The 26,398-nt window shown below is 43.2% G+C and overlaps 1 long non-coding RNA gene across 4 annotated transcripts in view; it reads left to right on the forward strand.

Annotated features, from left to right (window-relative positions):
- LOC308610661 overlaps positions 1 to 26,398 on the forward strand; it is a 279,944-nt gene that overhangs the window by 20,668 nt on the left and 232,878 nt on the right. The gene's annotated exons all lie outside the window — the stretch shown is intronic.

The raw sequence follows: 26,398 nt of genomic DNA on the forward strand, positions 1-26,398 counted from the left end.
TCAGCTTTGGATTTGGCCCCGCCTCTGCATGTAGGTCGCTGGAGGGCGTCTGTTCTTCGCTCAGACAGGACGGGGTTAAAGGAACAGCTGCTTTGGGGACTCTGACTCACTCAGGCCTGGGGGAGGGAGGGGTACGGAGTGCGGGGTGAGCCTGCGGCAGCAGAAGCCGGCGTGACGTTGCACCAGCCCGAGGCGCGTCGTGCACTCTCCCGGGGAAGCCATCCCTGGGTCCCGGGACCCCGGCAGTGGCAGGTTGCACAGGCTCCCCGGAAAGGGGGCATGGACAGTGGCCTGCGCTCGCACACAGGCCTCTTGGCGGTGGCAGCAGCAGCCCTAGCGTCCCACGCCCGCGCCCGTCTCTGGAGCTCCTTTAAGCAGCGCTCTTAATCCCCTCTCCTCGCGCACCAGGAAACAAAGAGGGAAGAAAAAGTCTCTTGCCTCTTTGGCAGGTCCAGACTTTTTCCAGGCCTCCCTCCCGGCCAGCTGTGGTGCACTAACCCGTTCAGGCTGTGTTCAGGCCGCCAACCCCAGTCCTCTCCCTGCGCGCTCCCGACCGAAACCCGAAACCCGAGCCTCAGCTCCCAGCCCCGCCCTCCCCGGCGGCCGAGCAGACGAGCCTCTCCGGCTGGTGAGTGCCGGTCGGCACCAATCCTCTGTGCGGGAATCTCTCTGCTTTGCCCCCCGCTCCCCTGTTGCTGTGCTCTCCTCCGCTACTCCCAAGCTTTCCCCCTCCGCCACCTGCAGTCTCCGCCCTCGAAGGGGCTTCCTAGTGTGTGGAAACCTTTCCTGCCTCCCAGCTCCTTCCCACTGGCGCAGGTCCCGTCCCTATCCTTTTGTCTCTGTTTATTCTTTTTTCTTTTGCCCTACCCAGGTACATGGGGAGTTTCTTGCCTTTTGGGAGGTCTGAGGTCTTCTGCCAGCGTTCAGTAGGTGTTCTGTAGGAGTTGTTCCACGTGTAGATGAATTTCTGGTGTATCTGTGGGGAGGAAGGTGATCTCCGCGTCTTACTCTTCCGCCATCTTCCCCCAGGCCCCTAAAGAGTTTTATTAGCAACTAATCAAGATGTTTTTTCACAAGGCTCCCGATTAGCTGTTGGTATACTAAGAGTGACTCAGAGTTAGCGTAGTTTCTGATTTCTTTTACATTGTCAATGTGGATGATCATATTTTTACTGCTGGGGGTGGTGGTGGTGGGGAGTGAGGGAATGTTCCTTTCCTGCTCCTGATGTTTCAGTCCTGTCAAGAGAGCTCGTAGGGTCCTATCAGCGCTGCTTCTTTACTGACTCTGCCCCAGGGTGATCAAGTGACTTATACAGAAAGCTTGAAAAGAATTAAGCGTGCATGCTTGCCTTGACTAATTCTGTTCTCTCCCTTGAGAGTGTGAGTGAGTGTCTTCTGTTTCTCTCATTCTGTGTATTACTAGTTAGTAAATCTGCCCAATTCTGCGGTTCAGTTATGTGATCATTTCATTCCAACTGGATTCTCAAGCCAGGGTTATCAACAGTAACAGGAATATTCGGCCCTCCATCTTTTCTCTTTTCTCTTATTTCCTAATTTATTCCAAACCAAATGGAATGAAGGCATTGTACTTGCTGGAAGGTAATTAGAAGTCCCTAACACTTGGTGCATTACCTGGGAACACTGAGAAATGAAAAGAAAGGAGCTGACATTTTGGAGAGGAAAATGTGCATGTGGAAAATCTTTTGTTACTGCCAAGGAAGGTAGTCTACTGCCTTGGTCTTTAATGTATGGTGGGATGTTGAGGCCTTTGACTGTTTGAAAATATTTAGGTTTGTGCAGTAAACTGCTGAAGCTTAGAAAACGTTTAATGCATGCTGCATAAATGTGCCGTGCTTGCTGGGAGACTAATAAACTTGGAGGCTGAACACAATAGAAATTTACTATCTCACAGTTGTAGAGGCCAGAAGTGTGCTGTCAAGGTGTCAGCAAGGCTGCTCTCCCTACTGATGCTCTAGGGAAGATTCTATCCCTTGCCTCTTTCAGCTTCTGGTGGTTGCCAGCTTCCTTGGCTTGAGGCCACGTCACTCAGTTTTGGTCTGTGTCTTCACATCACCCCCTTTCTGTGTCTGTATCTTCTCTTTTGTGTGTCTCAAATATCCCTCTGCCCTTCTTGTATATTAAGGACAATTGTCATTGTATTTAGGACCCATCCAGCTAACATAGGGTGGAAATCCCATCTCAAGATCCTTAATGATATTTGCAAAACCTTTTTTTTCAAATGAGGTAACCGTCAAGGATTAGGACATGGATATATCCTTTTGGGGGCCACCATCCAACCCACTACACCAGCCATAAGCTACTTTGATTTTGGCTGATGGCTGCAGCTTATGGTGTGGGAGAGTGGCTGTTTCTTTCAAGCCACTTAAGTAAAGGTCTGGCATAAAGAAAAGGGGCGTTAGGGAGTTGCAGGTGACTGAGCAATACCTGGAGCGGAATGAATAAGGCACCTGGAGGGTCTTTAGTATACAGAGACCTTTACCTGGCACTTGACTTGAGAGTGTGCTGGAGTTTACAGGGCAGGAAAGTCTCAGGCAGCCGTCCACCTTGCCTTACTCTTCAGGTACAGTTTTTCCCAAGCAGGCTTGACTGAGACAAAGACTCAATTGTAAGGAAAACATGTTTTATAGAACTTGTCGGCATTGACACATATGGTCTACCGTAGGCTCAAGTGACTCCCAAGCTGACACTGGATTTGTCAATTATATTGGAGAAAGAAATGTTCTCCTAAAGGCAGCCGCCTTTGGTCTATGTAGTTCCATAGCAGGAGGCAGTGAAAATGACCATGGCGGCATAGGACTGTCAAATCTACGCCTCAGACCTGGAGGTGTAATGTTACTCGACAGAACCCATAAACAGTTCAGTACTGCAGTGTAAACAACAAGGTCATCAAAGAGGAAGGCTAACTCAAGAGTCCATGTGTGACAGATGCTCAGGGCTGTGCACTGCACATGGCAAATTCATAGTGACAAATCAAGGTCAAGCTAAAAGTTTCCTCCTGGTTCGAAGTTCGCAGGTCAGAAATTTCAGTTAAATGGCATAGACTAATGGACATTCTAGTGAGGCTAAAACCAAAGAGACTTTATCTTTCTCTCAAATGCCATCGAGTTTCTGCTATGTTCTTTGGTCAAAGTCTTTACTGGATTCCGGGAACAAAAATGTGCCTTGTTTCACTCTTCTAGGAGTGGGGGATTGGCTTGCTTTTGAGATTGTTTTTAAATTTGGGGGATAGTGCTGTAAAATCAAATTGTATCTTAGCAACTCTTTAGACTCTTTAAAAGCATGGTTCATGAGAGGGTTGATAAACTGATAAAACAGCCAAGGCCCTGAGAGACCCACACCTGTGTCAGTGACAGAAGTCCAAGCTACAGATACTGAAGGAGCCCTCAGTCCCATTCAGGCAATGAAAGCCCTGTCACTGAGAATGAACCAAATGTACATTTGGGAGGATTGTTTATGGACGTTTAGGACTTTGGATTTTTAACCCACAGTAACAAGGAAACTTGATTTCAAAATTGGGATTTAATACTTTGGAACCTTAATTCATAAGAGCATGTAATGTGTGCCCTTTTAATTTCTCTGTGAAGAATTTGATACTGGCAAAGGTGTACTTACAAATTTGCAACATTTCTATGATTTCTGAATTGTATTACTGGATGCTTTTATGTATTTAATCTTAGTTTGTCATTTGACCTCATCAAAGGTCTATGGTTAGCTGTGTTGTGGGTGGCTGGTAGAACAAAAAGTTGTTTCTGATCATTGGATATGCGTAGCCTTGGAGTTCATTTGAATTAATGCAATTTCTCACCCATATCAGAGACTTCTGGGTTGAAACTCTAAGGCATCCACCAGCAGTTCCTGGAGGCCACCCAAATGAGTAGCCCCATAAAAGTGTGAGCAGGACTGTCCTGATAAAGGTCTATTCTTTTTCCTGAAGGGAGAGCCATATTCCATTAATTATAGGCTTAAAAGCATCGTTGAGTGGGTTAAGAGATTGAAAAAAACAGGGGAGCATTAGTGACAGTTTCCCTTCTTGTTCCTACGGGTACCAGCATGTGAAGGGAATTTGATTAGTATAACTTTTAACCTCCCTGCTCTTATGTTCACTGACACTGGCTAGGTGAGGTGACCTACCTGACGGGCAAAGTTGGGAAGAATAACTGGCCATGCTTTGCTCAGTTCTTCTTTCCTTCATCTTGGGAGTGAGTCTGGTGATAGAGAGACAAAAGTTCTCTGCTCCACTGTGGACATGCCCCTCTCACCTGGGTTTGCCTGGAACCAACTTGCTGCAACAAAGTGGGTAAGTCTGGAGAATTCTAGAATTCAGTTGACAGACTCACTTGGCTATGTCATGAAGCCCCATTTTCCAACATGGGCTCTAACAGTAACAAGTGACATAATGTGTGGGCTCCAGTGCAAAATGAAAATATAGTGCCTCTTGTTCAAACTGCAAAGAAGAAGTCTTGTTGAAAGTATTTGCACTGGGGTGCATAGTGTCCTCCCCAAATTCACGTTCACCTGGAACCTGTGAATGTGCCCAAGTAAATTCTTTTTTCAGATAGAATCGAGATAAGATGACATCATACTAGATTAGGATGAGCCCTAAATGGGTTCTGTGGGTTGTTCTCTCTTCTCTTTTTCATACATGTCATCTTTTTCAGCAGAATGTTTGGCTAATATTGGGAAGTAACACGAGTAAGAAAGGGTATGATAAGATTCCTTAGACATTCTTGTTTCTTAAAAAACAACGCTTTCTTTCTGTGTTAGAAGTAAGTTCAGATGCAAATGGAAAGCATGGCCTCCGGAGCTGTTAACACCTTCACTTAGTCTTGGATGTGACCAGTAGCACAGAATTCTGGTTGGAACACAGTAAGACTCCAAATGGGTACCAAATAAGCATGTCCTGGAAAGCACACCATAAGCAGGGTGAAAACTAGATGTGTGGGGCAGCAGGAATGGTGGCAGACACACATATTGCATGTGTCTCCTCTGCTCATGCGTATATTTTATTGTCCCATAAACTTTACTTACAGAACGTAAGTTCAAAGATAAAATCATTAAGAATATTAAGACAGCAATATCAGAGCATGAAACCAAGCAAGCGTGGGGCCCTTCTGAGCATGGTTCATCTGGGACTTGATAAACTGGTAAAACAGCCAAGGCTGTGAGATACCCACACCATGTCAGTGACAGGAGTCCAAGCTACAGATATTGAAGGGGCCCTCAATGCCACTCAGGCACTGAAAGCCCTGTCACTGAGAATGAACCAAAATATAAATTTAGGAGGATAATTTATGGACACTTAGGACTTTGGATTTTTAACCCGCAATAACAAGAAAACTTCATTTCAAAAGAAGGTGTGGGGTCTTCAAGTTTGCTTTCGTTATTGAGGGTCCTTTGTGGTTACATATCAATTTTGGAGTCATTTCTTCTATTTCTGCAAAAATTGGGGATTTTGATAGGCATTGCATTAAATCTGTAGATAGCTTTGTGTAACATGGACATTTTAACAATAGTTCATGAACGTGGGATGTCTTTCCATTTATTTATGTCTTCCTTAATTTCTTTCAATACTGCTGTAGTTTTCAGTGTACAAGTGTTTCATGTCTTTGGTTAAGCTTATTCCTAAGTATTTTATCCTTTTAGATGGTATTGTAAATGGAATTGTTCCCCTAATTTCTTTTTCAGATTGTTCATTGTTAATGTACAGAAATGCAAGTGATGTGTGTATGTTGATTTCGTATTCTGCAAACAAACTTTGCTAAGTTGGTTTATTCTAATACATTTTTTGTTCTAATAAATTTTTTGTGAAATATTTAGCATTTTCTACATCTTTTTCAATAGTTTCCCTTTCAGCCTAAATGTATCCTTAAATCTAGGGGACATTTTGACCTCCATCTTAGGCTTTCATCTTATTTCTCAACTTATTCAGTCTTAGTTATTTAGTGTTCTCCCCATTGTTTGCCACTTTGGAGAATCCAACAAAATGTTCTACTCAAGGTGAGACGCCTTTTCTCTTCCGCCTCTGAACCTGAATATCACTTCTTACTTACTTCATTCTCTTAGCACTTAGCATTCGAAGTTTAACGGGTGATCTTTCTTAAAGGAGGCCAATATGCTCACCGAATTCAAGACCTCTGGTGTGTTGTGTCAAGTGTATAGGAATCATATTAACTTGTTGGCTGTTAGCACCCCTGGAAACATTTCTAAAGTGGCCTTTGACATTGATATTCAGGTATATTGGGCACCACATTAAAGAGTTTAAGAGAATAAGAGTAGGCTGGTCTTTCCTAAAGCAGAGTTTATTCAAGGGTGACCTTTTAGTAACCTGCATCAGGCTCATCCGCGTTGAGTCACTGAGTGCCCTCAACCCCCCTAAACTGTAAACTGTTTTTTTCTTTCTTTTTTTTTTTTTTTTTGCGGTACGCGGGCCTCTCACTGTTGTGGCCTCTCCTGTTGTGGAGCACAGGCTCCAGACGCGCAGCACAGGCTCCAGACGTGCAGGCTCAGCGGCCATGGCTCGTGGGCCCAGCCGCTCCGCAGCATGTGGGATCCTCCCGGCCCGGGGCACAGACCCGTGTCCCCTGCATCAGCAGGCAGACTCTCAACCACTGCGCCACCAGGGAAGCCCCTGTAAACTTCTTATACACAAGAATTATAGCTCTTGTTCCCCTTCCCTATACCTAAACATGCCTGGAATAGAAGGTGCCTCTACGAACAGGTGTTGCTTTAGTTTAAACTACATTAAGTACATGTATATGTTCCTTTCCCTCTGGGAAAGGAGGCTACTTTCCACAGGATTCAAATATCAAGCCTTTAAACTTCCTTGAACCCATATATATATAAATAGTTGCATAACTATCCTCCCTCTATACAACTCTAAGATGATCATATCAAAGTATGGTCATTAATTGTTTTTAATTGCAAACAGATAATAAGCAAAGTGTAAGGAATTTCTTCCACCAAAGTAAAGGCCAAAGTTCAAAAAGTCAAATTAATATGGGATTTGTTACTATTCTAAATAGTAAAGAACACTGGCAAGAAATATCACAGTGCTGGTTGCTATTATCATCTTTTCATTTTCCATTACTGTTGTTTATATTATCTTCATGGATTTCACTGAAGTTATCAAGGTTTTTTAATAGTCAAATTAAAAAACAAAATGCCTTGAAATGCCAATGCAAAGAAAAATGAGTCAGAACATGAAAAAATGTTTTAGACAAGTTGACGGCATATATTCTTTGCTCATTTCTCTTTTTGAGACAACTTTCATCTTATTCACACCCACATGTACAATACACTGTATAAAATACAACCCCATCCCTCGATGGTGATAAAAAAAGGAAAGATAAGCTGGTTCCAGAAAATCCCTCTATTCCTAGTATCTTGTTGCATCTGGCAAAAAAGAGCATTTTGAAATATTCTCTAAAGTTTTGTATTTTATTTTATAATAATTTGCTTATTTATCTCAATGTAAATATTAAAAACGCATGAGAAATATGTTAACATTTGGCATTTGACTATTCTTATCTATTTCCTTAATGTTTCCTTTGCCTCCTGTGATGATCTTTTGGGATAGACAGCACATACCACTCTCATACTCCCCAGACTCTACAGCCCCATACACATGCAAAATAGCTTGTGTGGGGATGTGTTAACATACCCTTGGTTGAGGCAGGAAGGCTGTAGAGTACATCGTTTTTACACCTCAACATTTTAAGAGTTTTTGGAAAGTAACCCTAGTTTGAGTGCAAGTTCCATCGATTTATCAAATGCATTTCAGGTATACCTAGGTATGTCCAGTCAAATGGTAAGGCTATATTACTGGGAGACTATTTACATGAGCAAGTGAAAAGAAATCAGTGAAAGAATATATTATAACCAAGAGTCAGATATAATAGGTCAATCAAACAGAATGTAGATCCCAGAAACATATCCACACATATAAGGACAATTGATTTTTCAACAGAGGTGCAAAGCCAATTTTGAGGAGAAAGGATAGTCTTCTTGACAAATGGTGCTGGAAGCATGTAGTACATGGATGTAGTGCCTAGGTAGCCATATGCAAAAGTATGACCTTTGATCCCTACTTCACACCATATAAAGAATTAACTAAATGTAGATCAAAACATAAATCTCTAAAACTTGGACAAAATCTTTTTGACCTTGGGTTAAGCAAAGATTTCCTAGAGATGACACCAAAAACAAGATCCATAAAAGAAAAAAAGTAACAAATTGGGTTTCATCTTTGGAAGCCATTATTAATAAAAGAAAAGCCACAGGTTGGAAGAAAATATTTACAAATTATATACCTGAAAAGACTTGTGTCTCTAACATGTATAGAGCTCTCAAAACTCAGTAATTAGAAAAAAATTTTAAATTAACAATATGTGTAAGAATATTTAAAAAGAGATCCTGCCAAGGAGGTGTATGGATGCAAATAAGCACATGAAGTTGCTCGATGTAATCAATTATTAGCTCTATGGAAATGAAAGCCCCAGGAGATACCACTACACACCTATTGAATGGCTAAAATTAGAAAAGTCCAACCACACCAAGTATTGGTGAGGCAGTGTAGGAACTGCAAGTCTTTTACATGCTAGTGGGAAGGAAAATAGTGCAGTCACTTCAGTCAGCAGTTTGGCCGTTTCTTTATAAGTTGAACGTACACCTACCGTATGATCCAGCCTTTCTGCACCTAGATATTTATGCAAGAAAAATGAAAGCCTATGTTTATACAAAGATCAATAAAACTAAAAGCTGGTTCTTTGAGAAGATAAACAAAATTGATAAACCATTAGCCAGACTTATCAAGAAAAAAAGGGAGAAGACTCAAATCAATAGAATTAGAAATGAAAAAGGAGAAGTAACAACTGACACTGCAGAAATACAAAAGCTCAGGAGAGATTACTACAAGCAACTCTATGCCAATAAAATGGACAACCTGGAAGAAATGGACAAATTCTTAGAAATGCACAACCTGCCAAGACTGAATCAGGAAGAAATAGAAAATATGAACAGACCAATCACAAGCACTGAAATTGAAACTGTGCTTAAAAATCTTCCAACAAACAAAAACCCAGGACCAGATGGCTTCACAGGTGAATTCTATCAAACATTTAGAGAAAAGCTAACACCTATCCTTCTCAAACTCTTCCAAAATATAGCAGAAGGAGGAACACTCCCAAACTCATTCTACAAGGCCACCATCACCCTGATACCAAAACCAGACAAGGATGTCACAAAGAAAGAAAACTACAGGCCAATATCACTGATGAACATGGATGCAAAAATCCTCAACAAAATACTAGCAAACAGAATCCAACAGCACATTAAAAGGATCATACACCATGATCAAGTGGGGTTTATTCCAGGAATGCAAGCATTCTTCAATATACGCAAATCAATCAACGTGATACACCACATTAACAAACTGAAGGAGAAAACCATATGATCATCTCAATCGATGCAGAGAAAGCTTTCGACAAAACTCAACACCCATTTATGATAAAAAACCTGCAGAAAGTAGGCATAGAGGGAACTTTCCTCAACATAATAAAGGCCATATATGACAAACCCACAGCCAGCATCGTCCTCAATGGTGAAAAACTGAAACCATTTCCACTAAGATCAGGAACAAGACAAGGTTGCCCACTCTCACCACTCTTATTCAACCTAGTTCTGGAAGTTTTAGCCACAGCAATCAGAGAAGAAAAGGAAATAAAAGGAATCCAAATTGGAAAAGAAGAAGTAAAGCTGTCACTGTTTGCAGATGACATGATACTATACATAGAGAATCCTAAAGATGCTACCAGAAAACTACAAGAGTTAATCAATGAATTTGGTAAAGTAGCAGGATACAAAATTAATGCACAGAAATCTCTGGCATTCCTATACACTAATGATGAAAAATCTGAAAGTGAAATCAAGGAAACACTCCCATTTACCACTGCAACAAAAAGAATAAAATTTCTAGGAATAAACCTACCTAAGGAGACAAAAGAACTGTATGCAGAAAATTATAAGACACTGATGAAAGAAATTAAAGATGATACAAATAGATGGAGAGATGTACCATGTTCTTGGATTGGAAGAATCAACATTGTGAAAATGACTCTACTACCCAAAGCAATCTACAGATTCAATGCAATCCCTATCAAACTACCACTGGCATTTTTCACAGAACTAGAGCAAAAAATATCACAATTTGTATGGAAACACAAAAGACCCCGAATAGCCAAAGCAATCTTGAGAACGAAAAATGGAGCTGGAGGAATCAGGCTCCCTGACTTCAGACTATACTACAAAGCTACAGTAATCAAGACAGTATGGTACTGGCACAAAAAGAGAAACATAGATCAATGGAACAGGATAGAAAGCCCAGAGTTAAACCCACGGACATATGGTCACCTTATCTTTGATAAAGGAGGCAGGAATGTACAGTGGAGAAAGGACAGTCTCCTCAATAAGTGGTGCTGGGAAAACTGGATAGGGACATGTAAAAGTATGAGATTCGATCACTCCCTAACACCATACACAAAAATAAGCTCAAAATGGATTAAAGACCTAAATGTAAGGCCAGACACTATCAAACTCTTAGAGGAAAACATAGGCAGAACACTCTATGACATAAATCACAGCAAGATCCTTTTGGACCCACCTCCTAGAGAAATGGAAATAAAGACAAAAATAAACACATGGGACCTAATGAAACTTAAAAGCTTTTGCACAGCCAAGGAAACCATAAACAAGACCAAAAGACAACCCTCAGAATGGGAGAAAATACTTGCAAGTGAAGCAACTGACAAAGGATTAATCTCCAAAATTTATAAGCAGCTCATGCAGCTCAATAAGAAAAAAACAAACAACCCAATCCAAAAATGGGCAGAAGACCTAAATAGACATTTCTCCACAGAAGATATACAGACTGCCAACAAACACATGAAAGGATGCTCAACATCTTTACTCATTAGAGAAATGCAAATCAAAACTACAATGAGATATCATCTCACACCAGTCAGAATGGCCATCATCAAAAAATCTAGAAACAATAAATGCTGGAGAGGGTGTGGAGAAAAGGGAACACTCTTGCACTGCTGGTGGGAATGTGAATTGGTACAGCCGCTATGGAGAACGGTATGGAGGTTCCTTAAAAAACTACAAATAGAACTACCATATGACCCAGCAATCCCACTACTGGGCATATACCCTGAGAAAACCATAATTCAAAAAGAGACATGTACCAAAATGTTCATAGCAGCCCTATTTACAATAGCCCGGAGATGGAAACAACCTAAGTGTCCATCATCGGATGAATGGATAAAGCAGATGTGGCACATATATACAATGGAATATTACTCAGCCATAAAAAGAAATGAAATTGAGCTATTTGTAATGAGGTGGATAGACCTAGAGTCTGTCATACAGAGTGAAGTAAGTCAGAAAGAGAAAGACAAATACTGTATGCTAACACATATATATGGAATTTAAGAAAAAAAAATGTCATGAAGAACATAGGGGTAAGACAGGAGTAAAGACACAGACCTATTAGAGAATGGACTTGAGGATATGGGGAGGGGGAAGGGTAAGCTGTGACAAAGTGAGAGCGGCATGGACATATATACACTACCAAACGTAAGGTAGATAGCTAGTGGGAAGCAGCCGCATAGCACAGGGAGATCAGCTCGGTGCTTTGTGACCACCTGGAGGGGTGGGATAGGGAGGGTGGGAGGGAGACGCAAAAGGGAGGGGATATGGAAACATATGTATATGTATAACTGATTCAATTTGTTATAAAGCAAAAAAGAAAAAAAAAAAAAGGATTTATATCTTTTCTAAGATAGACCCAAACCAGAGCCCTGGGTCCATCCCACATGAGACACAAGCATCATTCCTTCATTCATCCTTCAGTAAATATTTATTCAGCGCCTCTTATATGCCAGACAAACTCCCTGCCCTCATGAAACTTACTGCCTCCTACTGTTTTCTTTTATTCCCACTGAAGCCCTCTGTTTCAACCTTCCCATGTGTATCCTTCTACTATTGTGGCCCCATCCTATCCCCTACCCTAATCTATCCTAAGCCCCTTTGTGAGCTCTGATCGGTTTACTCTTCTGGTCAAAAACATTCTGTGATTTCCCAATGTTTATTGAATCAAGAAACTTGATTCACTCATCCAACAAATGTTTATTGCATGTCTACGATGGGTCAGGCTCTGTTCTAGGTGCTGGGGATACAGCAGTGAGCATGAGAAACAGATAAAAACTTCTGCTCTTATAGTGCTTATATTCTAGTGGGGGAGATAGACAATAACCAAGATAAACAAGTACCACAAGTAAAGCATGTTAGTTGGTGATAAGTTCTAAGAGCAATAAGGCAACAGGTCAGGAAGTGGAGGGGGCGAGGGAGAAGTAAAATTTTAGATAGACTAACCAGCAAGAAGAAGACATCTAAGTAAAGATCTAAGAAAATGAAGGAGGGAACCCTGGGGATAGCAGAGGGAATATGGGTCCAGAAAGAGAGGCTGGCAAGTGCAAAGGCCCTGAGGTAAGAGCACACTTTAAAGGATGAGCAGGGAGGTCAGAATGAGGCCCAGTGTCTGGCAGAGTGAGGAGTGAGGGGAGACGGCTGGGATGTGAGATCTGAGATCTAATAGCTGCAGCTTTTACTCTGAGAGAGATAGGGGGCCACTAGGGGCTTTGAGCAGAAAAGTGACGTGGGGTGACTTGTTCTGCAGGATCACTCTGGCTGCTGTGTTTAAAATAAAGAGAAAGGAGAAAATGGCCAAGCAGGGAGATGAGTTGGAAGGCCCCTTGCTGGCCCTCTTCTGTTTGTCCAATCACATCTCTTACTATTCTGCTACCCTGTAGCCCTAACAGACTCTTCTTCCCTGAACACACTTGGCAGCGGCTGACCTATCATCCTTGATGAAGTGGCCTCCACTTCGAATAATAATAACAACTGGAAAAATAGCTGCTACTTATCCAGCATCAATAATTCCATTCAATTTTTTAAAAAGTATTGTCTAATTTCACTTACAGACATTATTTCATTTAATGTTTATATTTTGTCCCCACTTATTGGGAAAGCTGAGGCTTTTTACAAGTTGCCACCAATTGGAAGGTCCCTGGGCCCAACCATAAGATAAAGAACACTTGATTCCCTTTTGGTCTCAAGTGGACCATTTGCACCTTTATGGGTCTCCAGACCATGTGACCCTCTGGGCATTTCCTCACAGGAAGCCTGCACAAAGGGAGAGGGAGGTGTTTAGGATGACCCTTAAATGTCAATATTAATTATCTGGAGAGAAAAACAGAAACAAAGGACATTTTAGGCAAAGAAAATAGCACTGCACAGGTTCAGAGGTACCACATGGGAGGGTCAGGAAACTGCAGTTTACTGGTGTGTAGCATTTATAGGGATGCATTAGGCAGGAAACAGATCTGGAAGGCCTTGAATGGAATGTCATATCAAAGAGCTAGACTTTCTCCTATTTACAGTGAGGGAACATTGAAGGGTTTTAGGTAAACAAACAAGTAAACAAAAGTTTTGTTTAAGCTTTAACAAGGTAAGAGCGTCCGGGAATGCTGAGGACTGTGTCTACTTGGAAAGCATGCATTCCTTGTAAAGGAAGCAGCCAGAGTTCTGGCTGATGGTTGCTGTACAGAAAGACAGGCCCAGTTTTGCCACTGGGAAATCTAGATTTTTATATAAAGTCTTCCAGTTTTTTATATGTTTGCAACAAGTTTTTAAAATTTTTTGATTACGTATAAAATTTTAATTGTATATAAAACCCCGCATAGGAGCTGCCCTCTGGGGGCTTCTGCCTGGAGTATAAGTAAGCTCCAGGAGGACAGGGACTTTGTCTTATTTCCACTGTGTTCTCAGTGCTTGCCACAGAGCCTGGCACACAGTAGGTGTTCAGACATGTTTGCTAAATGTATATGTATGTGTTAGTTATTAGTATTCGTATTGTACGCTTGAGGAAACTGAGGCTCATGGAGGACAATAGATGACACGGGAAGTGGCCACACTCAGGTTCAAGTTCAAATCTCTGAACTTGGAAATAGACAAAAGGTCTCGCAAGAAAGATGGATTAAGGTAGACTAAGAGTAGAAGAGTATAAACAGCTCTTCGTCAGCCCCTTACACCACCCCCATCCCCTATCCAGGATGTGGGGACGGCTCAGATGGCCTGTGTGTGGCTCCACTTGATTTTCACGCCCCTGGGAAACTTCTGATGCCGTCCTCTGGGACTGTTTTCCCTCTCTTATCTCACTCAGACCTAGGAATCAGAGATGAGGCAGCCCACTCGCCACCTGTCCCTCCCCAGCACAGTGACATCTGTAAAACGTTGAGTTGTTAGCAGCAGCAGTTCCTTCTGGGTCTTTCAGATCCAAACAAGACCCACCAGATCTTGCTGTCCAGGATCCTGGATGACTAAATCCCTAGGGGTACCAGGTAGCTACCAGGCTTTTTCTGATCTAGTTCACTCTTTTACAAACATTATTAGCAGAGCTGCTCATGGCTGCTGCATACATAGAAATGAAAGGAGGGGGGCTGTACAGCAGACACTAACACAACATTGTGAAGCAACTCTACTCCAATAAAGATTAATTTAAAAAAAAGAAAGAAAGGAAAGGAGGTGGGAAAACAATAGAGCCAGTGAAGGGGGATTTGGGGAAATAGAATATCAGTGTTTGAGGCTTCTAACATCAGAGTCAGGATTTCTGCTAAGATCTACTCAGTTGCCATAAAATCAATCCTTCCTTCCTTTCCCTCTTTCTTCCTCTCTTCCTCCCTTCATCAAATCAGACAATAGTTTAGTCAGTCAAGAAACATTTGTTGTTCAGTGTTCAACAGACTCCCATAATTGGCAGGGAGTGATTTGAATGATGCCCATGAACTGTGTCCCATTTTATTCATATATTCATACACTTTCAGTTTATTCAGAAAGGATAAGGAGAGAAGGAAACACTAGCATGTTTTGCCAACTATTACAATTCACAGGGGAAAGCTGTTGTTCCTCTCTACAATTCTGGGAGTAATTTACCAATTTCTGGACTCTTTCCAGAAGCTTGTATTTGAAGGCACAGTCATGGCTCAGTGCTCTGCTTTCTGTGCCGGAACCCCACGCACTGCATTGCTGGCCAGTCAGTTCATCTTGCACACATTCATTTTCCTTAAGTGGATTTATTTTCAAGTCCATCGGGGGATTTTTCTTAAATTTAATCTTTAAAAGAGTCTTATCCAAGGTAAATGGATAAATTAGCAGCTGGTAAATGGTGAGTAGGAAGCTGGCCAGGCCCGATCTGCCTGCCCCTGTGTCCTTTGCATTAGGTCATGGAGGGGAACCCAAGCTTTGGAATGTTAATCTTGCCCACGGGCCTGAAGTAATATCCCAGGATGTGAATGTGCATGACCATGGGTCTGTCCTGGGGGCGTGAAGAAGGCAAGATGCTCTGTCCTTGACCCTGACTGACTGAACCCAGGGGCTGGATCTGGAGGTTTAGGGGCCGGGGAACCTCTCTCTAAGTGCTTCAGTGTCTGGAGGCCCCAAGAGTTTCGCTGTTTCAGAGCAGGCATGGCCAACTCCCAGTTGCTATTCTGCGCTGTGGCAAGTGCCAGCTTGTCTTCCCTTCCCGCCCAGCCTGGAAACCGGAGGCGTTTCTAGCTCAGGCCCAGACCCGTCCCGGTGGCCTGGATTCCACTGCCTGGGCAGAAAGCTCGTCTCAGCCCAGGGACCATTTCTCCCTGGGTTTTGTCACAGAGGAATTTCTATTCCAGCAGTTCAGGGCGATGGGGGTGGGTGGGTGGCCACGGGCTTCTTCTCCCTTAAGCTACAGAGTGGTGGGGTGCATATCAGTGTGTAGAGAAGGAAAGAGGGGAGGGAAGGGAAGCTTGAGACATTCCATCCCTGAGGTTGTTTCATCCCCAAATCCAAGGCAAATAAGGGAGTTGGGAAGACTGGACTGTCTGCCCAGCAGCCCAGTCCTGAATCCCTGAAAGGAGGACTTTCTCGCATTCCTACAGGTGGGTGGGAAAGAGACTGGGTTTGGGCAGGTCTGGAGAGCACCTGTTCCCTGTGGCTTTGGGGGAACACGTCCCGACTCACTGAGCTCTCAGGTAGGAGTCTCTGGGTAGGAAGCCCAGCTTCTGATTGCGCAGGGGCTGTGTGTGTGTGTGTGTGTGTGTGTGCAACAAATAATTGTTTAGTGCATCCGTGAACTTTTTGCTTATCTGAAATTCAAATTTAACTGAACTTATATGGCAACCCCAATATAGGGGGCAGGACTTGGTTGAACTCGACTGAGGCTGACACTCCATCCCCCTGCCTCTCCAATTTCAGGGAGGCAAGGGCCAGTTTCTGGACACATAACCCTGCCTTGACCTGCTCCCCACCCTGAAGCAAGAGAATTCCTTGGGCATTGCCTGTCCCACACAGCTAGGGCCCCTCGGACTTCAGACTTCTGTTCTGAAACTCCAGAGACTTTCATGTCAACCAGTAATGCTCCATCCTGGAGTCCCTTTGAAGATGAAAAGAACTCCTGAGAACTGAAGTGCTCTGTTATTGTAATTAACATAATTAACAGCACTTTTGTTCATAGCCCTGTAGGAAACTGGGGGACTTTGCTTTTTGTAAGAAATACCTACCTGACTCTCCCAGGAGATGGCCAACCTCTTCTAATCCAATACGAGGGTAGATGTCCCTGCCAGCCTGTGTCTGCTCCCACCTACCCTGACTTAGCCTTGTCTTTTTATTTGTTCAGATGGTTTTTCACTACAAGGCACCCGGCTCTCCAGGCCCAGTAGCCACCCTCTCCTGGGAGATGTCTGTGCCTTCTTGATGAATGGTAAAGCCTGGAGTAAAGCCTTTAGGTAAATGGTCTACCCTGGCTCTGGAACGGACAGAAGGGGTGCCAGCTGCTGCCATCGCACTTCTCAACCCAAACGCCCTGACCACTAGGAGCAAACTCTTCCTTAATGCCAGGAATCAGGTTGTTGCTATGTAGAGTGGCCATGGGGGAGGTATATAGCATTTCCTTCTGAAGGTAGCTGGTCATACAGTGGTAACCAGGGTAGCTAAAGGTCTTGCCCAGGGGCCTTGTCCAGAGTCTGTTGTCTTAATTATTTATTTCTAGGAGTGCATCCTTCTGCTTTCCCCAAGGAGGTGATCAACTCTTGCACAGGAAGAGCCAGAGCATTCCATTCCCTAAAGGTGTAGCATAGAGGAGATACTCAGCATTGCTAATTGGGTTGTGAAAAATTGATGTTTGTGATAGACCAAAGAAGCATGTCTGCCTCTCTCTGGATTCCCAGGGCTCTTAGCAGCTCTCTCTGGGTTTCCTGGCATACCTACTGTATGATTTTTATCTGGCCTGTGACGTGATTGTAAAAACTTACAGAAGTGCTCTATGTTGTTATTACTGGCAGTGCAAGGCCTCTGCCCAAACTGGCTGAAGGTTCAAGAATTTTAGACAGTTGACTCTGATGACGGCTAGAGGTTATAAAATTTCCCTGTCACCCCAAATCTGTCTTCAACACCTTGGTATTGTCCTACCCTAGATTCTCTTAGGAAATCACAAGAAGGAAAATTAGAGTCCTGGACCTCAGTAGAATGAGCTTTCAGGTCTTTAGAGCCTGTTCCTCCCCCCACAACATACACACACACACACACGCACACACACTCACTCACTCATCTGCGAGTGGCAGAGTCAACTCCTCCCCACCTTCCTATTTCATTCATTCCTATTTAATAGGAACTTATGCTTAGACAGCAAATGATGCTCACCAACAATAATGGCTCACATTGAGCTTTGTAGATCTAGTCTCTTTGAGATTCAGAGTCACCAGAACACGTCAGATGAACTAGAGGGGTCCTGACAAGGCTCAATGACAGACAGTTGTGACAAGGCCACTGAAATGACCTTCACCGTAAGACAGTAGTGACCTAGGGCCTGGAGCCCATCATAGGGGTGAGTTGGCTCTGGGAACAGCATGAGGCTGATGCTGAAGCCTCCTTCCAACCCACCTGCCTTGACACTATGGGTGTGCCAAGGGAAATGGCCATGCACTCATCAAGTGAAGAACTCGGACCCTAAAGAGCTATACCACTGGGAGCTAGTGGCATGCCTGAGACTGAGTATAACAAATTGGGGGGAGTTGGGGAGGGCACAGGGAGGGCTGGGGAGAATGTCTGCTCTTGCCCCCTGGAGCACAGCCAGGCTTCAGCAGTGACTGCTGATGAATGTAACCAGGACTGACCCTTTGGACTGGGTCCACATCATTGAGAGACTTGGCCAAACCAGATGGAAGACTGAACTCCTTGCTAATCTACTCATGGAGAAACTTGGTGTCTTAGTCCATTTGGGATGCTATAACAAAGTATCATAGACTGGGTGGCTTATAAACAACAGATATTTATTTCTCACAGTTATGGAGGCTGGGAATTCCAAGAAGATTTGGTGCCTGGTGAAGACCAACTTCTAAGTTCTTAGAAGGCCATCTTCTTGCTGTGTCCTCCCATGGTGGAAGAGACGAGGTTGCTCTCTGGAGTCCTTTTCATAAGGGCACTAATCCCATTCATGAGGGCTCCACCCTCATGACTGAATCACTTGCCAGAGGCCCCAGCTCCTGCTACCATCACATTGGGGGTTAGGATTTCGACACATGAATTTGGCAATGGGGCGTGGGGACACAAATATTCAGTCTATTATACTCAGTGTCATTGGGATTCCAACTTTAAAAGAGACTTGGTCCCTTTAGTTAAAGGCTGAAGTACAGGGACAACTTTGAAGAGCAGTTATTCTTCAAATAATATATACCCTTCGAGGGAAATAAACCTTCACTATCTTTTCTAAGAGAAAAAGCTAGTGTTTTCTTCATTTTGGAACCAGGGCTATACACTTGTCTAATGTTATTTTCTTTTAATGAGTCTTCATGGTCTTTTTGTTTTGGGAAGAACAAACACTGGTTCCTGGGTATATTCCTGGCTGGTTGAAGAGAATGTCCTCCTTGGATCCCAGCTGACAGTGCTCAACACTTAGCCATGCTGCCCTCATCTCTTTTCCTGCCTTGTCCCAGATACATTCACTGTCATCCACCCCAGCCATCAAAGAGACTACAGTACAGTTACTTTAGGATTGGAGGACACAATGATCCAGACATTCATCTGGCTCCAAAATCCCCTCTTCAGGCAGAGCTGGAGGAGTTCTAAGTCTGCAGAATGAAGGTAGTCCGCCTTCAACACTGACTTACAAGCAGCTTTGCAATCTGCCTTTGTGGAATTTTCAGTGCAAGAATTTATGGTAAACTCACGAAGGACATCTTTAGCTGCAAACTTTATTTCTAAAATTTTTACTTCTAGTCAGAATAAATGCACAGAGAGGAAAACAAGGAGAAATAAAAACCACCAGAAGATGCTAGAAATCTTCTTCATGAGAAATGTATGGTTGTTCAATATGCGAAAGGCTGACATTCTTGGGGCTTCACTATCTGAATAAGAAAAGCTGCCCCCAAAATGCAAGGTAAATCAGCGCCCAAGGAAAAAGATTAAGATCACTGAAGCCTCCCACACCAGATGTAACAGGCTGGGCAGTTAAGCCTGTGATGGGAGAACCACACCAGGGAGTGATTTGCTAACAGTCAAAAGTGGGAGAACATAGCAGCTGCTGTCAATGTGAGCTAAGAGGCAATTATAGATTCACTTTCATTCAAGATGGTAATTCTTAACTTCATTTTTTTTTTTTTTTTTGCGTTACACGGGCCTCTCACTGTTGTGGCCTCTCCCGTTGCGGAGCACAGGCTCCAGATGCGCAGGCTCAGCGGCCATGGCTCACGGGCCTAGCCGCTCCATGGCATGTGGGATCTTCCCGGACCGGGGCACGAACCCGTATCCCCTGCATCGGCAGGCGGACTATCAACCACTGCACCACCAGGGAAGCCCATTAACTTCATTTTTTTAAATGTAGGACCATAGTCTATATCCTGAGGATTTTTCCCCCCACTTCTTTTCTCCTAAAGAAAAGCATTCTCATAAACTGTCATGTAGGTTAACTGGTGGTGCTCAGAAAAGTCACGAATTTTATGGGCAAAGTGGCATGTAAAAGGTGAATGAGAAAAAAAAAAACCCATCACATTTAAGTCACGCCATCGCAGGCTGGATTAATCACTCAACCTCTGTTCTCTCGGTGCATGGCTCTTACTTTCATTCAAGAATTTATCATGTTGTGATGTCATGCACAATCACCGGCTTCTAGGACTCCTCCTTCCCTCAGGACTCTGAGCTCCCTGAGGCCAGGGCCTCTGTTTTATTCTTTCTCATAAACTCCCTTGCCACTCAATATATGCCCAGTGTACAGTAATGCGCAATCAGTGACTACTGAACAAATACCCTCCAGGTCCTATACTAGTTCCAGTGGCATATATGAAGTCTAAACTCATTTTGTACTTACTGTGATGGAGATTTGAATCCAGATCCAAATGAGTCCAATACCCTCAGTCTTAAGCCCTTTGTAAACCTGCCTTTCCTGAGACGGATTGATCAGTAAATGGGAGAAGATATCAGCTTTCCTGCTCCCCAAATGGCTTCTCCTTCTCCATCACCTTGCTGGGTCTTCCTCATCCCCCCCCCCAGCCCCTGAAATTTACAAGCCCCCAGGGTTCAGTTCTCAGGCTCCTTCTCTGTATTTACACGTCCGTGATCTCATTCAGTCTCATTCATATGCTGACCACTCCCATTTGGGCATCCTGGACTCTCCCCTGAATCCCAGATGTGCATGCATATTTGACTGCCTCCAGGACCTCTTCACTTAGATGTCTAATAGAAACCTCAAATTTAATGTGTGATTTGAATGATCTTGACATTATTTTTTTTGATATACCAAAGTAATAAATGCTGTTTATGCCTTCTTTAAGTTTACATAGTGCTCCAACATATTAATACCCTCTGAGCTTCAAAAAACCAAATACATTTACAGTAGCATTATCAGTCATCAAAATGACAGGGAAGGAAACTTTACCTTGTGAGAATGCACAAATGTTCTCATTAAGGCAGCATTGACCCAGACGATCATTTAGTATCTGTCAAGATGGATAAAAGGGTCTCTGAGCCACAGGAACGGAGGGAGAACAGAAGCAGTTAACAGCAATGGGGAGCAGGGCCCATTAGCTTGGCCCCTATGATCCCCTCATGTTGTATCCATGCCCCACACAGGAACTAGCATGGATGGCGTGGATTTCACAAAGTGAATTCACTCCAGTCTCAACTGAGAATAATTCTATCAGGAGAGACTTGAAAGACTAGTTTCAAGAAATGTTGAGAAGTGGGAGGAAGCCTTTGGTAAAAACAGGAAAAAGGGCTTCCCTGGTGGCGCAGTGGTTGAGAGTCCGCCTGCCGATGCAGGGGACACGGGTTCGTGCCCCAGTCCAGGAAGATCCCACGTGCCGCGAAGCGGCTGGGCCCGTGAGCCATGGCTGCTGAGCCTGCGCGTCCGGAGCCTGTGCTCCACAACGGGAGAGGCCACAACAGTGAGAGGCCCGCGTACCGAAAAAAAAAAACAAAAACATGAAAAAGTCTCCAAAGTCTTTTGGAGGTGGGCAGCATCAGTAGCGAATCGGCTGCTCCAGGAAGGCGTCGGAAAGGAAGATTTAATGTCCTTGTCACCCGTACAGACATCACCGTGATTTCGCTGAAGTCCAAATCGCTTCACATAACCCCCTTGCTTGAAATCCTTTAGGGTTCCTCACCTTACATGGGATTGGGCCTCAATGCCCCAGCAAGGCATGCAAGGAGTTTAGTGGGCTGACTCCTCACCTGTCCGTCTCTCCAACCTCTCTACTCCCAGCCACCCACCTCAGCAACAGGGTCCACAGACAGTTCTCCAAACATATCTTTCCACCTTGCTCATGCTATTCCCTCTCCCTGGAACCTTCTTTCCCAGGAAACCCTGACTCAGTGCATCCTCTGTGCAACTCCCCATGACCTTTCCTCTCTCCTCCACAGCAAGAGGAGCTTCTTTATCTTCTGGGTTCCTAAAACCCTTTGTAGACACCCTTCTAATCTAGCCCATGACAACATAATTATTTGTTAATTGCTTTGTCTCCCCCAACTAGACTACGAGGTCTTTCAAGGGGAAAGCCTGAGGTCTGAGCTTTTTAAATCATTACTGCCTAACATTATGACAGGAACATGGTAACTGTTTAGAAGATGTTTGATAAATGAAGGAAGGTTTGCCTGCTAAGCCTCTGCCAGAAAAATGTGAAAAACAGAATGTAGTTACACCAACATTCCACTAGAGAGAGGGAGGTAAAACTTTATCCCCTCTCGTGTAGCATTTTAGCCTTGTTCTCAGTCAGATGAATATAATCTGATAAAATATTTCAGTTTTAGGCTAGGCCTAATATAAAACAACCTCTGATAAGCTTGAGGAAACATAATTATTACAGGTCACTCTATGCCAGGCTCTGGGTTTGACAATGGATAGTTCTTCTGGGTACAGATGAATAGAAAGTGTAGGCACTATATATAATAGTGTTTTACATTTTCAAGTTATGTAGAGTGCATTGAAATGCACTACAAAGCTTTTCTCTTTTCAGACATAATCTCGTTATCTAAAACGTGCTCCACCTAGAAAGCTCATTGCTCCTTACACAATAAATGCTGTGGAATCCGATGACTACCCAGCTCTCTAGTTTCTTGTTGCCCTATATCCCTCATACCCTGTCTTGAACACACACACATGCTGTTCGTGAAGTCAGCTGAAACAACTCATACCGCCTAAAATCTAGAATCTAGATTAATCTCAAGTTCAATACCGATGTTCAATGAACGTGACAGGCTGACAAACGCTCAAAGGCAGCAGATGACCTTCCCCCCCGGCCCCCAACCCCCAGCAGCACCAAAACCCTGACTGAGCTGCTTCCTTAGCACCCAGCATCTATCAGTTTAGCATTTATCACAGTGTATCGTCATAGTCTGCATACTTATCCATACCTGGATGGGCTGAGAGCTCCTTGAAGAGGCTGGAATGGATCTTATTCTTTCCCCCCAGCCTCAGCTACTAGCACAGCACCTGGCACATGGTGTTTCGTACATTTTTTTTTAATGAATAAACAAGCTCATTTCATTATACAGGTAGCGAGAGACTGATTTCTGCCAGCACTCTCAGGAAGAGGCTGGATGGCTTTGGGGTGTATACAGACATGTATGCATACATGTGGTGGAGGAGACTGTCTGATTTGAGGCATCTAGGAGGAGACAGATGTGTGGGTGCACACACACCTTCCCCAGAATCTTCCCAAATCAGTAGCTGAGGTGTCGGAGCTTTCATAATTAGAGAGTCATACCTTTGGATTATTTATGGCTCCCTGTCAACATATCTTGAACACATGTGCCCTTGTTACCACTTATATTATCACATAAATTTCAAAACTCAAACTTCCCCAGCATCTGATCTGTATCCTCAAATTGTGCTCCTTCCCCACCTTCCCATGCCTGCTCTGTTGAGAATCTCAGATAGACTCCTGTTTATTTTCTGTGGTTTGTATTAGGACATAGTTTGTCTTTTCAAATACATCACTATATGTCAAATAAGCTCTTTCCAATCATGTACACCATAATATTTGCAAGGGATTAAAACACATCAATTTGTATAATTCCATGAGTTCATAATGATACTAAAAATAAAAAAAAAAACTTGACTGGTCAGCATTAGAAGATCCAGTGAATTGACTCCTTGTGTTGAAAATTAGTAAATGAAGGGAGAGAATCAAGCATTTCTTCTGCTTTTCCTATACAAATAGTACCACTGGGTAAGCAAAATTTAGGGGAAGGAAAAGCTTGCTTTCATAGAAATAGTCCAGCAAGCAAGTGACGAAGAAATGATAGAATTAGAATATCACCTCATGATAGAATTAGAATGTGACCTCTAATGAATTCACGAATTTAGACATTGACTACCAATGACTGGTAACATCACAAAATGAAAGACAACCAGACGGTATACGCCTCCTGATGGAAGTATAAAATATCAGCTATAATGAAATCTGATCAAAGTTCTAAATCCCACAATGTATTCGCGAGAAACACAGAGAACAGCAGAACATGTTCAACTAACAGTGTAAAAAAAAAAAGAAAAAAAAAAAAGACGACATTTATGAGACAATCAGAAATCTGAATACTGACTGGTTACATGATGATATTAAATAATTGTTATCATCTTTTTTTTTAGGTGAAATAGTGCCATTGTAGCTATGTTAAAGAAAGAACCCTTATCTTTTAGATATTTAGAAATAAATATTTACAGATAAAATAATACAATGTCTGTGATTTGCTTCAAAAATAATACAGGGGCGGGAGTTAGGGGTAGTGGGTGGGCATATAAATGAAACAAGATGGCCTTGCATTGAAGCCGAGGGATGGGAACATGGGAGTGTATTATACTGTTTTGTCTACTTTTGTATATACTTGAAATTGTCCAAAGAAAAAGTTTTTAATAAAGAAAAACGAACACTTTTCTGAATATTCTGACCATCTTGTCTTAAGGGACAGCCACCCCCCTCCCACCCCTTGAGATCGTTATCCTAGGGAGTCTCCCCGAATTGAAAATACCCAAGGAACATTAATTCATCAGCCTCTCTTTACAAACTAGTATAAAAGATTATTTCCTGGATTGTTTTTACCCCTGAAAATACTGAGTCCCTGAGGGCAAAGGGCAAAGAAAACCCTGCAGGAGGGAAAAGGAAGGGCTGAGCGTGAGAAGAAGAAAGGGAAGAACAAATTTTGCCTTTATTACAATTTTCCCAGGGCCTTCACTAGTTGGCACATGCATCTTCTTTGTGTGGGTTTTACTAAGAGAACTTTCACTGGAGGCATGAAAAATATGTTGAAATTCCGAACTCTCAGGTTAACATTTCACAAGGCATCCCCTTTTATGTTGTCAAAGGCTAATCTAAATATTTTCAGAAGCGGGCTCAGTGAGCCAATGATGAGACCACTTGGGTGGAGCTAGGGCACAGTTGTGTCTGAACCTGGGAACAGTCTAGACCTGTCCATAGGACTACAATGCCATGGAAAGCAGGAGAGAGTAAAGAGTCACATCAAGTGCTTTTTAGAGCAGATCTCTGGAAGAACACCAAGAAACTGGTTGCCTCTGGGGAGGAAAGCTGGGGCACTTGGAATAGGGTGGGAGGAGACAAAACATTGTATGACTTTATTGTCATAGCCAGGTTATACTGTGGTTAGTGCCTTAGTATGTATGATGAGATTTGCAAGCAGCCTTTTGTTTACGTAAGTGACTGTACTTTTTAGGTTGAAATGAGACAGAAGACAGATGTGTGTTTGTTTCTGGGTTCCTTGGCTGGGCCATCTGCTGGCACTACCTGCTGTTTGCATACTTTCTTGATCCTCCCTCCCCCACCCTAAGCTCCCAGAATCTAATTAGGAGTAGATGGTCCCCAGAAGGAGAAAACTAGGATTTGAATAGTTGTAGTGCGACGTGTATAGGTGTGACATGGTATTGGAGAAAGGTGCAATTCTCTCACAGACGCTCGTCTAATAGCAGAGGCAGTGAACACTATTTTTGATGGCTCCTATTTTAGCTTAAATATGCAGGTGAATTCTGTGGTTTATGATTGACATTGTAAGTTACTATTAGAAACAAAGTGTCTCTGTGTTTATCCTGTGGTTTTTGTTTTGTTTTGTTTTTCCGGTACGCGGGCCTCTCACTGTTGTGGCCTCTCCCGTTGCGGAGCCCAGGCTCCGGACTCGCGGGCTCAGCGGCCATGGCTCACGGGCTTCGCCACTCCGCGGCATGTGGGATCTTCCCAGACCTGGGGCACGAACCCGTGTCCCCTGCATCGGCAGGCGGACTCTCAACCACTGCGCCACCAGGGAAGCCCTATCCTGTGGTTTTTAAGTATCCCTGCACACTCTGCCTGTCTCTAGAGTATTAAGTCCAGTTGCGCTGTTTTTACCTCTTTGTTTATTGAGGTTATTATTTACTTGCATTAAAATGTACCAATTTCAAAGGTACAGTGTGATCAATTTTGGTAATTGTATACAAGGTGTAACCACCACCACGATCCAGATATAGAAAAGTTACTTACCCTTTAAAAGTTTTCCATCCCAATTTGCCCCAATTCAGTTTTGAGACACTTGATTGAGTTTTACTGCTTTCTCTAACATCGACTCTCCGGGTGATTTAGGAAAGTCACTTTACCTCTCTGGATGTGTTTTTGCTTTTATAACATGAAAAGTGCCAGAACAGATTTGTTACCAAGGGCCCTTGCAATCCTTTCAGAAAATGAGGGGGTAGGGTAAGGGCGGGAATCTCAGCCTTACGTCCCCATGCTTCACATACATAGCACACGCATGTGGCAGAT

The sequence above is a fragment of the Mesoplodon bidens genome (genome assembly GCF_964165515.1).
Source record: "Mesoplodon bidens genome assembly, chromosome: 2".
In the NCBI taxonomy this organism is placed as follows: domain Eukaryota; kingdom Metazoa; phylum Chordata; class Mammalia; order Artiodactyla; family Ziphiidae; genus Mesoplodon; species Mesoplodon bidens.